The following is a 13,783-nucleotide window of genomic DNA, read 5'->3' as shown; positions in this document are numbered from 1 at the left end:
TCCAGAAGACCATGTAGCACTGGGAGCTGAATCTGAGTCTCCTACATCTAAGCCTGCACACATCATGTTGAGCTTTCTCTATCTGAATCTGATAGATGAGAATAAGGAACTTTCCAAAAGTCAGTTTATAAGAAAGAGGCTTTATAGGTAGGCTGGAGTGATAATAGAAAAGTGGGTAGAGAGCTTGCCTTGCATGTAGCCAACCTGAGTTTGGTTCTAGTAAATGCTAGGAGTAACCACTGAGCATCATCAAATGTGTCACAAGAACCCAACTCCACCCTCATGCCTACAGACACACAAAGAGGTCTTATGGGAAGTTGTTTAGTTCCCTCTTAAATGTCTCAATGGAGTTTTACCAAACCCTGGTCCTGGTTTGGGGGCTTGTTAGCTGGAGACTATCTGCTTCAGCATTCAGTACCTGGCAACAGTGAGAGAAAGCCGAGAAGAGGTATGATGTATTTGCAAAGAAATGAAGGAAATGTAGGAAGTAGGATAGCTAGAGTAAGTGAGGGGGCAGGGAATGGGAAGAGATGGGTTGGAGGAAGGGTGAGGGAGCTTTGAGGGATGGGGCTGAAAAGGTGGCTTCTGGGGAACAGGAAGGAGACTATAAGACCATTGCTTTTCATTCTTAAGCTACACACACAACTAAAATGGTCCTACTTGATTCTTCCATAAAGGCTTGCTTATTTTCTGTTCTCCATCTGACAAGACCCCCCCCTATATTAGTAATTAGAAGTTAAGAGTAGCTTGACACAAGGCTCAGTGGTAAGAAACAAGGAAATATGGATACTGCTATTCATAGTTCATCAGCCTGGCTGCTTCAATGAAAAACATGGCAACCACTCCCCTGTCCTCTGCCATTTCTTTTATTCCCAATTACAGCCAGGTTTGGTGTTTATTTCTGTTCATTTCTCATGATAACCTGACAAAGACTTGACTTCGTGCTGCAAAGATCAGCTTTAACATGCACTGTTTTTTGTGCTGGGTAGGACAGTCTAAGCCCCAAATCCTTTCCATACCTCATGTTCAAGTTTAAGAACAGGGAGTCTGGTCTTAGACTTCACTTGGATCAATAATTCTGGAACTATAACCCAGGACCCCTCCAAAAAAAGTTGACCCTACAGTGCTTCCCATATTGCCCACCTCAGCTCCTTCCAAGGTGACCCAAAGAACCATGGTTTCAGGACAATGGCCAAGGCTGCTGTCTGTGAGAACTTCAGGGTTCAGAGACACTGCTGTTTTCACTTCAACAGCACCCCAGTATTAATCAGCACCTCCCTCAGATCCTCTTATAGATACAGGAAACTACTTCAGATGTGCTCCCTGTGAGGTCTCGGGCTATCCCCTAGCTCAGGTCCTCCTGGGGGTTCTGGTTTTTGTTACCCCCAGTCTTTGTCTTTTAAGATGTACTGTCAGTTCATAGAAACTTCTTTAAAAAAAAAAAACAACATATATATATATATATATCCTCTGCTTCCACATCTGGTCTGGTTTATCTCTGATCTTAGGTCTCTAATCTACCCCATGTGTGATCCTGACCACATCCAAAATGCATGATGTGTACCGTTCCCTCATCCCCCAACCCCATGTCTGGGTTCCTTCGAAGCTTCCTCAGGCAAAGGAGTTGGCTGAAGGGTCTCTAGTATCTGGCCTTATCCTGACATGATCATTATTTGAGGAAAGGGAAAAGGGTACTTAGAGCCAGTGTTGGAAGATTATAGAGTTTGAGAGAAAGGCTGAAATCAACTCTCTCACCCTGTGATTTTGTAGTGAATATAAACAAAGACTGCAGCGGGAGTGGGAGAACTTTCTAAATAATGTTCCCTGTCCCTGATAATGTTGTTAGGGCCCATGGGAGCTGGCAGACTAGTAAAGCCACACTTACTGGTAGGGTAGGAGGTGCTCTGCATGCTGGGGAGCATGCAACTTGCACTTTACTACCAAACCCTGTCCCCACCTTTTCCTCACATTTTGAGAGTCAAATTATAGAACATGCATGAGTAGTTTATGTTTAGTTTTTCTGAGGGTGGCCATATAATGTGTCCCAAAGAGGCAATTTCTGTCTGCTCAGTGACTCTTGGCAGTGCTCAGGGACCATATAGGATGCCTATGGTTGAGTTTCATAGATAACTCATGTGATAAATCAGGGTCAGTCACATGTAAGGCAAGTGCTTAACTTCTATCCTGTCTTTATGATCCATTAAAGACTGTCTTAGTCCACAGTGGATCAAAGGAAGCTTTTTTTGAGTTCAGGAATTTAGAACACTTACAAGATTAGACAGCAGTTTAGAAAAATAGGATTTAGGGAAGGTGCTGTTATATAAAATGTTCCCTGAGATGGCCAGGACTGATCCCGGAGCATAGATCTAGGAGTGAGTCCTGAGCATAATCCCAAAACAGCTACATGGTGTCACTCCAGGTGGGGGTTAGTGAACCAAAAGTACCAAGGATTGAACCCCAGCCCCCCAAATACAAAGCATATGCTCAGTCAGTTGAGCTACCTGGCAAATCGTGCTGGGGTAGAGGTACTTGACCCTCTTTTTAGTCCTGATTAGTGTGGACTAAAACCCAGTGGGCCCTGATTATACCACTGAGCAGAAATAGGAGCCCTGCCTTGGGGGTCTAAGATTTCAGGAAAACTCGAGCCCATATTTGCATCCTTGAAATCCACTCAGCACTACCTACGTGGTCAGGGTTAGGACACCTCTTGTAGTGGAGTCAGCCAGGGGTACCAGTGTGATCGAAGCAGCTTCAAAGAGCTGCCCAGATCAACTCTCTAAACTGGGCTTGGGCCAAGTATGGCTCTAGCTGGCCCAGATCTGGGCAGCTTTCCACCCTCTGTAGGGCCAAGTATGACTTCTTTTTTTTGGGGGGAAGGCACACCTGGCATCGTTCAGGGGTTAGTCCTGGCTATGCGCTCAGAAATTGCACCCAGCTCAGGGGATTCAACCGTGGTCCATCCTAGGTTAGCCACACGCAAGGCAAACGCCCCACTGCTTGCACCACTGCTCTGGCTATAAGTGTGATTTCTTGAGTGCCCCCTTCTGGTGGTGGTCCAGCGAGTGCTCACTGCAGATTCAATAGTTATGAGTAGCATCAGCAACTGGTGGAGAAAATGGAATCCCTGGGGTCGGAGAGATAGCATGGAGGTAAGGTGCTTGCCTTGCATGCAGAAGGACAGTGGCTTGAATCCCAGCATCCCATATGGTCCCTCAAGCCTGCCAGGAGCAATTTCTGAGCATGGAGCCAAGAGTAACCCCTGTGTGTTGCCGGGTGTGACCCAAAAACCAAAAGGAAGGAAGGAAGGAAGGAAAACGGAAGGAAGAAAGAAAAAGAAAGAAAACAATCCCCAAGAAAGAAAGAAGGAAGGAAGGAAGGAAGAAAGGAAGGAAGGAAAAGAAGAAAAGAAAAAACAGAATCCCCAAGTAACTCTTGTTGAAACTGTCACAGACACCAGCATGAGGTTAGGAGGCTCTGCTAAAGGAAATTCCAAATATTCTGGAGGAAATTGCTGGGTTGGCCTTATGATGTTGAGGTTTGTAAATACAGGGACTCCCCTAAAAGGCCAACTATGATGGAGGATCTGTAGATATGACCTCTAACTAGGTCAGTTGAAGGAAAAAGAAGCACATCATGCGGTCAGAATGATAGGACAATCAGCTTGCGGTTGATCCATCTTCAATTCCCAGCACCCTATATGGATTTCCAACTTTGTCAGGAGTAATCTCTGAGTGTAGAGCCAAGACCACTAGTCTGAGCACTACTGGGTATAGCCCCAACACACACACACACACACACACACACACACACACGCACACGTACACGTACACGCACACACGCACAAGTGACCACAGTTGTAGTCCGGCCCCGTGCGTGCGTGCAAATATAGGTCAACAGAGGAATGAAAGCTAGATCGAATTGCTTTCCAGCTCAGACCAATGGTGAAACTGCTAAGTAGGAAAAACCCAACCATGAAGGTACTACACATGTCACAGCGTAGGGTTAAGGAGAGGAAAGGCCTGTCCACCTGTCAGGGCAGTAGGTACCAGGCCAGGCCACTTATGTGACTCTACCCAGGAGTGCACATCCTCCAAAAAAGGAAGATGACAGGTTTCAGAGGGAGAAAGGAAAAAATGACCTGTGGTGCCAAAACCAAAACCACAACAGAGATGGCCCGAAGGGTAGATTGTGGTTTGTTGGCGCCTGCATTTAAACTCTAGTGCCATTATGTAGCTGTTCACTGTTGTAGAAGCAGTGTAGCCTAGTTTCATCAGATGGCTGGAGAGATAGCATGCTTAGTCCCCAGAGCACCACCAGGCATGGCCAGAAAAATAATGAAACAAGGGCTGGAGTGAGTAGTTACAGCAGGTAGGGGATGCTTACCTTGCACACAACCAACCTGGATTAGATCCTCAGTATCCCATACAATCCCAAGAGCACTATCAGACATAACCCTTGAAATCACCAGGTGTGGCCCCCAAACCAAACAAAAATAGAAGGCCAATGCTGTGTACCCAGCCCTGCAAGCCACAGAGCATCTCACAGGGAGAACCCCTAGCACTGTTCACACTACTCTCTAATAGGTTGGATCTAGGATCCAGGATCTCACAAGCCTGGCTCAGAAATGGCATTGATGGGGCTGGCGATAGTGACAGTATGTAGGGCATTTGCCTTGCATGTGGCTCATCCAGGTTCAATCCTTGGCATCTCATGGTTCCTATGCCCTGCAAGAAGTAATTGTTGAATGCAGAGCCAGGAGTTATCCCTGAATACTGCTCTGTGACCTAAAAATCAAAAATGTAAGAAAACAGCATTGACCAAAACAAACGAACAAACAAACAGCCAGCATTGACAACCATGGTAACCAAGAGGCAGGCCTACCTACTTCCAACTATGGAGTGCTGTGGCCACTAGACTTTGAAGTCCTAAACATGAACATTGCTTGTTGTGGTCACTTGTGCTGCCCTTGACCACAGATGATTCAGTTATCTCTCACTCATCTTTGAAGGCTTGATGCCCTCAAAGACTGGCTGGGAAAATGATGGATTTCCAAGGGGCCACCCACAAAGGCCAGTAACAAAATCTACCGGGATGGAAGAAGGTGAGAGCCAAAACAGGGATGATCATTGGCCATATATATTTGCAGACAGTTGGACTATTTTTTGGGGGGTTTTCAAAGTTACCGTATTTTCCAGCGTATAAGACGACTTTTGAAACAAAAAAAAAAGTCAACGAAAATCGGGGTTCGTCTTATAGCCGAATATATCCCGAAAAATGTGTCAATATGCCGCTAACCGAAAATTGTCTGAATATTGCCACAAAACGAATTTTCCAACTCGATCCTGCACCAATCACTGCAAGGCTGCTTGGACCGACTCTCTAACTCAGCCAACCCAAGCAGGCTTTTGGTGCATGCAAATTAGACAATGTTCTGTACCTGAATCTACACTGTCAAAAGCCTGCTCAGATGGGCCAGAGTCAGAGAGGAAGTCTATTACAGTATAACCTTTGGACCTTTGCTTGTTGTGATTGGCTCACTGTGGTACATGAGTACAGGAACACATGCAGCACATGCAGCACAGGTACGTTCTGTCTGATACAGCGAAATTAGGCTTAAACCTATGTTTTTTTTTCTTTTTTTGGGGGGGCACACCCAGCAGTGCTCAGGGGTTACTCCTGGCTATCTGCTCAGAAATATCTCCTGGCAGGCACAGGGGACCATATGGGACACCGGGATTCGAACCAACCACCTTTGGTTCTGGATCGGCTGCTTGCAAGGTAAACGCCGCTGTTATCTCTCCGGGCCCCTAAACCTATGTTTTAACTACAAAATTAGGGGGTCATCTTATACGCCAGCAAATACAGTATGCTTTTAGAGGGTTCAGGAGCCTCCTGCCTGGTGACTCTTGATCAACCCAAGAATGCAGTGCTACAAGGGCTCTGGGGTGCTAGGGTTTACCCATGCCAGTCTGGGACACCTCTGGGGCTGCATCCAGTGATGCTCAAAGAACAATGTGGTACCAGGCTTGAACTGCAGGCTGTTTTAATTTAATTTAAATTTTTTATTGAGGGGCTGGGCGGTGGCGCTGGAGGTAAGGTGCCTGCCTTGCCTGCGCTAGCCTAGGACGGACCGCGGTTCGATCCCCCGGCGTCCCATATGGTCCCCCAAGAAGCCAGGAGCAACTTCTGAGCGCATAGCCAGGAGTAACCCCTGAGCGTCACAGGGTGTGGCCCAAAAAAAAAAAACCAAAAAAAAAATTTTTATTGAATCACTGAATTATAAAGTCATGAGATTGTCAGGCATACAGTGTTTCATAAACTGGGCATTTTTTCTTGTTTTTTTGTTTGTTTTGTTTTGGGGCCACCCCTGGTGGCGCTCAGGGGTTACTCCTGGCTATGTGCTCAGAAATCACTCCTGACTTGGGGATCATATGGGACACTGGGGATCAAACCACAGTTCGCCCTAGGCTAGCGCGGGCAAGTCAGACGCCTTACCCCTTGTGCCACCGCTCTGGCCCCAGAGCTGTGCTTTTTTTTTTTTTTTTTTTGGTTTTTGGGTCACACCCGGCCCCGCTCAGGGGTTACTCCTGGCTCTACACTCAGAAATCGCTCCTGGCAGGCTCAGGAGATCATATGGGATGCTGGGATTCGAACCACTGTCCTTCTGCATGAAAGGTAAACGCCTTGCCTCCATGCTATCTCTCTGGCCCCGAGCTGTGCATTTTTTTTTTTTTTTTTTTGGTTTTTGGGCCACACCCGGCGTTGCACAGGGGTTACTCCTGGCTGTCTGCTCAGAAACCACTCCTGGCAGGCACGGGGGACCATATGGGACACCGGGATTCGAACCAACCACCTTTGGTCCTGGATCGGCTGCTTGCAAGGCAAACACCGCTGTGCTATCTCTCCGGGCCTGAGCTGTGCATTTTTTAAGAGACCCATTTTATGGCTTCCATGTGGCAAGAGCAGCTGTGGATGGTCCTAAACCATCTGCTATGGGGAGCCACCTGGGTTAGGACAGCTGAGGTTAGAACACCCACTGCAGTGTTCCTGTAATGGGGTAGGTACTTCACACTTGCAATGATGAGGTAGACACAATTGCTTGAGCAAGGTGGCTGGAAGAAGCTCTGGCCACAGACACAGGTACATAATTACATCAGAAAATGAAACACCAAGCAAGGGACTCTGGGAAGTGACTGGATCCTGGGCCCCTGCTTCTGAGACACAGAAAATGCCTGTAACATGGGGACACGGATCTCAGGGACATTTCCACGTTGCCTGGTAGCAGATGAACTCTATGGGCCTTTTCTGTGCTCAGAAGGATGGCTCACCTATGGGGGACCTACCATGGGTCTGATGTACACTCCCTTCAGAGGTGACGTCTCCTGCTCTTTCTCTGCATTTGTCTATAAAGGAAGTCCTTTGTGGAAGTCCTCACACAAATGGGGACTGTCCAAACTCCACTTTGTTGGCGTCAAGATTCCTGGCACGGTGTCTGCTACATAAGTAGGTCCTCAAAACACATTTACTAAAGGAGTTAATGGGGGTGATTCTCCATGGAGTCTGGCCCCAGCAGAAGGGATGAGGTCTCAGTTTCGCTCCTGACCCTCTGGTGCCCCTTGGTGAGCAGATTCTGGAGAACACAGGCGTGCACCAGCTATATGTGTTCCCAATACTGTCACCGCTGATGACATTTGCTGCGCAGCAGTCAGGGTGCAGGAACAAAAGGTTCTTATTCTCTGGACTGGCAGCTGAATGATATAAAACAAAACAGGCAATTGGCAGCCTCTCTCCACTCCTCCCACGCCCTTTATCTTTCTGGTTAAGGCGTATCAGATTCCTTTTTGGGGGAAAATGGGGAGTGGGAGTTAGGCCACACCCAGTAGTGCTCACAGTTTACTCTTGGCTCTGTGCTCAGGGATCACTCCTGGTGGGGTTTGGGAAGGACATATGCAATGATGGGGATCAAGTCAGGGCTCTCCATAAGCAAACCTTACCTGCTGCACTGTCTTCTAATAAGAGGCCATCTTTTAACAGGAGACAGCAGGAATAATGATGTCCCACTTTCAAGAGAATTAAGGGGAAACCCAGAAAAAAGCAAAGACTTGAAGCAATAGAATTGGGGTCAGCCTAGTTCGAGAGCAGCAGTTTTCTCTGGATTCTGTCGCCCTGGTTTAGAAGTAGCTCGAGCCTAGTTCGAGAGCAGCAGTTTTCTCTGGATTCTGTCGCCCTGGTTTAGAAGTAGCTCGAGGCAGGACTAAGTGACCCACCCTAGGAGCTGGATGGAGACAAATAGGTTGGAAATCACAGAGGTATGACAAGAAAAGAGCAAGTGTGCAAATCTGATTTGGTTGCTTAAACAGGAAAAGAATAACAGAAATAAATAGTAAATGTCTATATGAAACTCAAGGAAAATTGTATTCAGATTGTACCACTTACTGTATATCTTAGCAACCATGGATTTATGTTTGCTGTTGTTGTTTTTGTTTTGGGATCACATTTGGTGACACTCAGGGGTGACTCCTGGCTATGAGTTCAGAAATTGCTCCTGACTTGGGGGACCAAATGGGATGCCAAGTATTGAACCAGGGTCCGTTCTAGTTAGCGCGCACAAGGCAAATGCTCTAATGACTGCGCCACCGCTTTGGCCCCTATTGTTAGTTTTTTGTTTATTTTTGAGCTACATCCAGAGGTGCTCAGGGGTTACTCCTGGTTCTTTGCTCAGAAATCTCTCCTGGTGGGCTCAGGGGACCATATGGGATACCTGGAATTAAACCCGGGTCCATCCTGGGCCAACCACATGCAAGGCTCTGCCACTATGCTATCGCTCCAGCCCCTAGCAAGGATGTTAGCAACCAGTAAAATGAAAAATATTGGGGCCGGAGAGATAGCATGGAGGTAAGGCGCTTGCCTCACATGCAGAACGACGGTGGTTCGAATCCCGGCATCCCATATGGTCCCCTGAGCGTAGAGCCAAGAGTAACCTCTGAGCAATGCAAGGTGAGACCCAAAAACCAAAAAAAAAAAAAAATTGTTTCTAGCAAGGTAGCCTGTAACTAACCTATAAAAGCTTTTTGCGAACTGTGTTGGGGTTTGAGCCTTTTGGATTTCTTTATGGCCATAGCCAGGTCAGTGAACATGCATAACTAAAACTGCTGGCCTCCCTCTTATCTCCCCAAGTGCCAATCTAGTCAGATATCTTTCAGTTCTCCACTCCACTGGATCCCGATTCTGGCATATTTCCCCTTCCAGATTCTCAGTAACTTCATCACTTTAGTCTCCACCTGAGTTTCTAGTTGGGAAAGGTCCTTGAAAAGTGGAGATTTTAAGAACTGGAATGGCAGACATTGGCACCTAGACTAGTGTGTGAAAGCGAAGTGGTCCCTGGGCTTCATTGTCCTCAACATCAAGAACAGAGATATATGGTGCTAGAGAGACAGTAGTGGACAAGATATTTGCCTTGCATGTGTCTGACCTGGATTTGACCCCTGGCATCCCTGAGCACTGCCAGGAATAATAACTGAGCACAGAGTCAGGAGTAATCCCTGAGCATCACAGGTTTGTGACTCAAAAGTTTATTTTAAAAAGAGAGATAAGGGGGCCTGCGAGGTGGCGCTAGAGGTAAGGTGTCTGCCTTGCAAGTGCTAGCCAAGGATCAGGACTGCGGTTCGATCCCCGGCGTCCCATATGGTCCCCCCAAGCCAGGGGCAATTTTTGAACCTTAGCCAAGAGTAACCCCTGAACATCAAATGTGTATGACCCGAAAAACCAAAAAAAAAAAAAAAAAAAAAAAGAGAGAGAGAGAGATACAGGTGCCAGAGAGATAGCATGGAGGTAAGGCATGCCAGAAGTGATTTCTGAGCGTAGAGCCAGGAGTAGCCCTGGGGTGCTGCCGGGTGTGACCCACAAACCAAAAATAAATAAATAAATAAATAAATAAATAAGAGAGAGAAAGATACATGATAGGAACTAGGGCTGAGATAATTGCTCCAGATTATTCTGTGCTTATCCTTTTTCTATAATCTTCTTGTGCACAGAGTTTTAAGAGTCATCTTCCTGGAGAGACAGTACAGTGGTAGAATACTTGCCTCACATGTAACCGAACCAAGTTTGATTCCTGGTACTCCAGAGTGATCCCTGAGCACAGAACGAGGAGTAAGCCCTGGGTACCACCAGCTGTGGCCCCAAGACAATAAAACAAAACAAGACTCACAGTCTTGAATGGGGCTGAAAAGATTATAGCCTGTAAGGTGTAGCCAATCTAGATTTAATTCCCAGCAATGCATACTGTTCCCTTCCCCCTGCCATGTGTGATTTCCTGAGTAGAGTCAGGAGTAAACGCTGAGAAAAGCTGGATGCAACCCCCAAACAAACAATAAAAGTAATTTTTTTTTGTTTTTTTGGGTCACACCCAGCGGCATTCAGGGGTTACTTTGGTTCTGTGCTCAGAAATCACTCCTGGCAGGCTTGGGGACCGTATGGGATACCAGGGATTGAACTTGAGTCTGTCCCGAGTTGGCAGCATGCAAGACAAATGCTATACTGCTGGGGCTGGAGCAGTGGCACAAGTGGTAGGGCATTTGCCTGCACGTGGCTAACCTAGGACAGACCGGTTTGATCCCCCCAGTGTTCCATATGGCCCCCAAGCCAGGAGCAGTTTCTGAGTGCAGGGCCAGGAATAACCCCTGAGCATCACCGGTGTGGCCCAAAAAAGCATAATAATAATAATAATAATAATAATAATAATAATAAAATAAAAAGAATGCTCTACTGCTGTGCATCTCTCTGACTCCAAAGTAATCTTTTGAAAAAAATTTAATTTGCTTGTTTATTTATTTATTTGGTTTTTGGGTCATACCCAGCAGCGCTCAGAGTTACTCCTGACTTTTCTTAGAAATAGCTCTGGGCAGGTTTGGGGAACTATATGGGATGCTGGGGAGCAAACCAGGGTCAGCCACATGTTAGGCAAATGCCCTACCCACTGTGCTATCTCTCTGGCCCTAAAAGTCATTTTTTTTAAGATTAATTGTATAGTAAATAGGGTTCTATACTTGTCTTGCACACAGTTGACCTGTGTTTAATACCTGGCATCCCAAGCCACTAGGAATTATCTCTGAGTGCAGAGCTAGAAGTAAGTCCTGAGCACTGCCAGATGTGACTCAAAAACCAAAAGGAGTAAAGAAGAGTCATTGTTTAGGAGCCAGGGCTCAGGGCAATGCTTTGCAAATGTTTGTTTGATTCCTGAATACTGCTGGATGTGGACCCCTTAAAAAATAATTGTTTATTGGTCTTAGCACTGTGTTTTACAGCTTCTTTCTTGTTCATAATGACTTGTTGAACAAGACCTCCAACTGATGGGATTACTTACAGGTGGCATCTCACCAATAGGGATTCCTCCCCTAACCCAGACAGTGCAAGAAGATGGTGTGATTTGGAACTCTTGCCCCTCAAGGTTCTGGAAGCTTCCATATGACTTCCCTGCCTGGTCCCTCCTCAGAAACCCTCTAATACCTCACTTTCTGAAGCAACATTCTAAGTGTCCCCAAAGAGAGAGTGACACAGGCCCCTGTTAAAGGAGGACAAAGGTTGCCGCATACTCCAAGTCCAAGCCTCCCTCCTCACGGTCTCATGGAGTTGAAGAGAGGAGAGGATTCCTGGACCCCTGATTTACTTGGGAACCCAAACTCTAGGTTCTCTGTGAATAGTCTCTGGTGACAAGTGACCAGTGAGCATTTAACTTTCCTAGGCCCAGCACCTTGGAACCCTCTGGAAGAAAGGGAGATAAAGATACAAGTGGCATCATTTGGAAATACCTTGGATATAGGATTTTCAGACCAGAATCATCCGATGAAACTAGTGCAAGGAAATTAGGACTAGCTGGTCCAGGGAGAGAATGCAAGTGCAAAAAGGCTGAGCACATGCTTATAGGAAGTAGAGGGTTTGATTTCTGGCACTGCCAGGTTTCCCAGCACTTAGTGGAGTGACACTCTCTTCTTAGCACAAAGCAGGACTAGCCCCTGAAAAGGGGAAGGGAGAAAGGAAGGGAGGGAGAGGGAGGGAGGGAAGGCGTGGAGGGAGGGAAGGAGGGAAGAAGGAAGGAAGGAAGGAAAGGAAGGAGGGAGTGAAGGCACGGAGGGAGGAAAGGGAGGATAGAAGGAAGGAGGGAGGAAGGGAAGAAGGGAGAAGGGAAGGAAGGAAGGGAAGGAGAAAGGGGAGGCACAGAGGGAAGAAAGGAGGGATGAAGGAAGGAAGAAAGGAAGGGAGGGAGGGAGGGAAGTTAGAAGGAAGGAGGGTAGAAGGGAGGAAGGGAGGGAGGGAGAGAGGGAGGGAGGACATGGAGGGAGGGATGGAGGGAAGACGGAAGGAAGGAAGGAAGGAAGGAAAGGAAGGAGGGAGAGAAGTCACAGAGGGAGGGAAGGCACGGAGGGAGGATGGAAGGAAGGAGGTAGGAAGGGAAGAAGGGAGGAGGGAAGGAAGGAAGGGAAGGAGAAAGGGGAGGCACAGAGGGAAGGAAGGGAGGGAGAGAGAGAAGTTAGAAGGAAGGAGGGAAGAAGGGAGGGAGGGAGGGAGAGTAGCAAATTCTTCTAGACAAGGATAGTCCTTCTTACCTTTTTGGGGTTCTTTTTTTGTTGTTTTTTGGGCCACACACAGTGACGCTCAGGGGTTACTCCTGGCTATGCCCTCAGAAATTGCTCCTGGCTTGGGGGACCATATGGGACACTGGGGGAATTGAAATGCAGTCTGACCTAGGTCAGCTGCGTCAAAGACTAACTTCCACTGCACCACTGCTCATGCCCCTGTATTTTTTTCTCTTTGGGTTTGGGGGGCTTTTTACAGTGAAGAAAATATTAAAAATTGATTATTCCTTTTTCTGTTTTTGAGCCTTTTAATTTAGACAAGTTTGGGGGACCATCAATCTGTGTGTGTGTGTGTATATATATATAGAGAGAGAGGAGAGAGAGATAGATAGATAGATAGATAGAGAGAGAGAGAGAGAGAGAGAGAGAGAGAGAGAGAGAGAGAGAGAGAGAGAGATCAAAGCCCAGAATCCTATGTAGGATTGCATGAACTATAGCCCTATAATCCTTTGTGCTATCTCTCTGAGGATCTGGGGTGGTGAGTGTGTTTGTTCTTAACTCTCTGGCTACTGGTCTGGCTGGTTCTTAAGGCAGTTTTAAATGTTTCTAGCTTTGCATCTCCCTGATGATTAGTGATGTGGAGCATTTTTTCATGTGTCTTTTGGCCATTTGTATTTCTTCTTTGTCAAAGTGTCTGTTCATTTCTTCTCCCCATTTTTTGATGGGATTAGATTTTTTTTCTTGTAAAGTTCTGTCAGTGCCTTGTATATTTTGGAGATTAGCCCCTTATCTGATGGATATTGGGTGAATAGTTTCTCCCACTCAGTGTGTGGCTCTTGCATCCTGGGCGCTATTTCCTTTGAGGTGTAGAAGCTTCTCAGCTTAATATATTCCCATCTGTTAATCTCTACTTTCACTTGCTTGGAGAGTGCAGTTTTCTCCTTGAATATGCCTGTAGTCTCAATGTCCTGGAGTGTTTTGCCTACGTGTTGTTCTATATATCTTATGGTTTTGGGTCTGATATCGAGGTCTTTAATCCATTTGGATTTTACCTTTGTACATGATGTTAACTGGGGATCTAAGTTAAATATTTTGCAAGTGGTTAGCCAGTTATGCCAACACCAATTGTTGAAGAAGCTTTCTTTGCTCCATTTAGGATTTCTTGCTCCTTTATCAAAAATTAGGTGATTGTATGTCTGGGGAACATT

At 46.5% G+C, this 13,783-nt stretch overlaps 1 protein-coding gene across 1 annotated transcript in view; it reads left to right on the top strand.

Moving 5' to 3' along the window:
- The window catches only part of LOC126017555 (sentrin-specific protease 2-like), a 407,516-nt gene that overhangs the window by 264,947 nt on the left and 128,786 nt on the right, over nt 1-13,783 (top strand). The gene's annotated exons all lie outside the window — the stretch shown is intronic.

Source organism: Suncus etruscus, chromosome 9 (genome assembly GCF_024139225.1).
Source record: "Suncus etruscus isolate mSunEtr1 chromosome 9, mSunEtr1.pri.cur, whole genome shotgun sequence".
Lineage (NCBI taxonomy): Eukaryota > Metazoa > Chordata > Mammalia > Eulipotyphla > Soricidae > Suncus > Suncus etruscus.
Note: the sequence above shows the minus strand (reverse complement) of the source record. Positions and strands in the feature narration are given on the sequence as shown.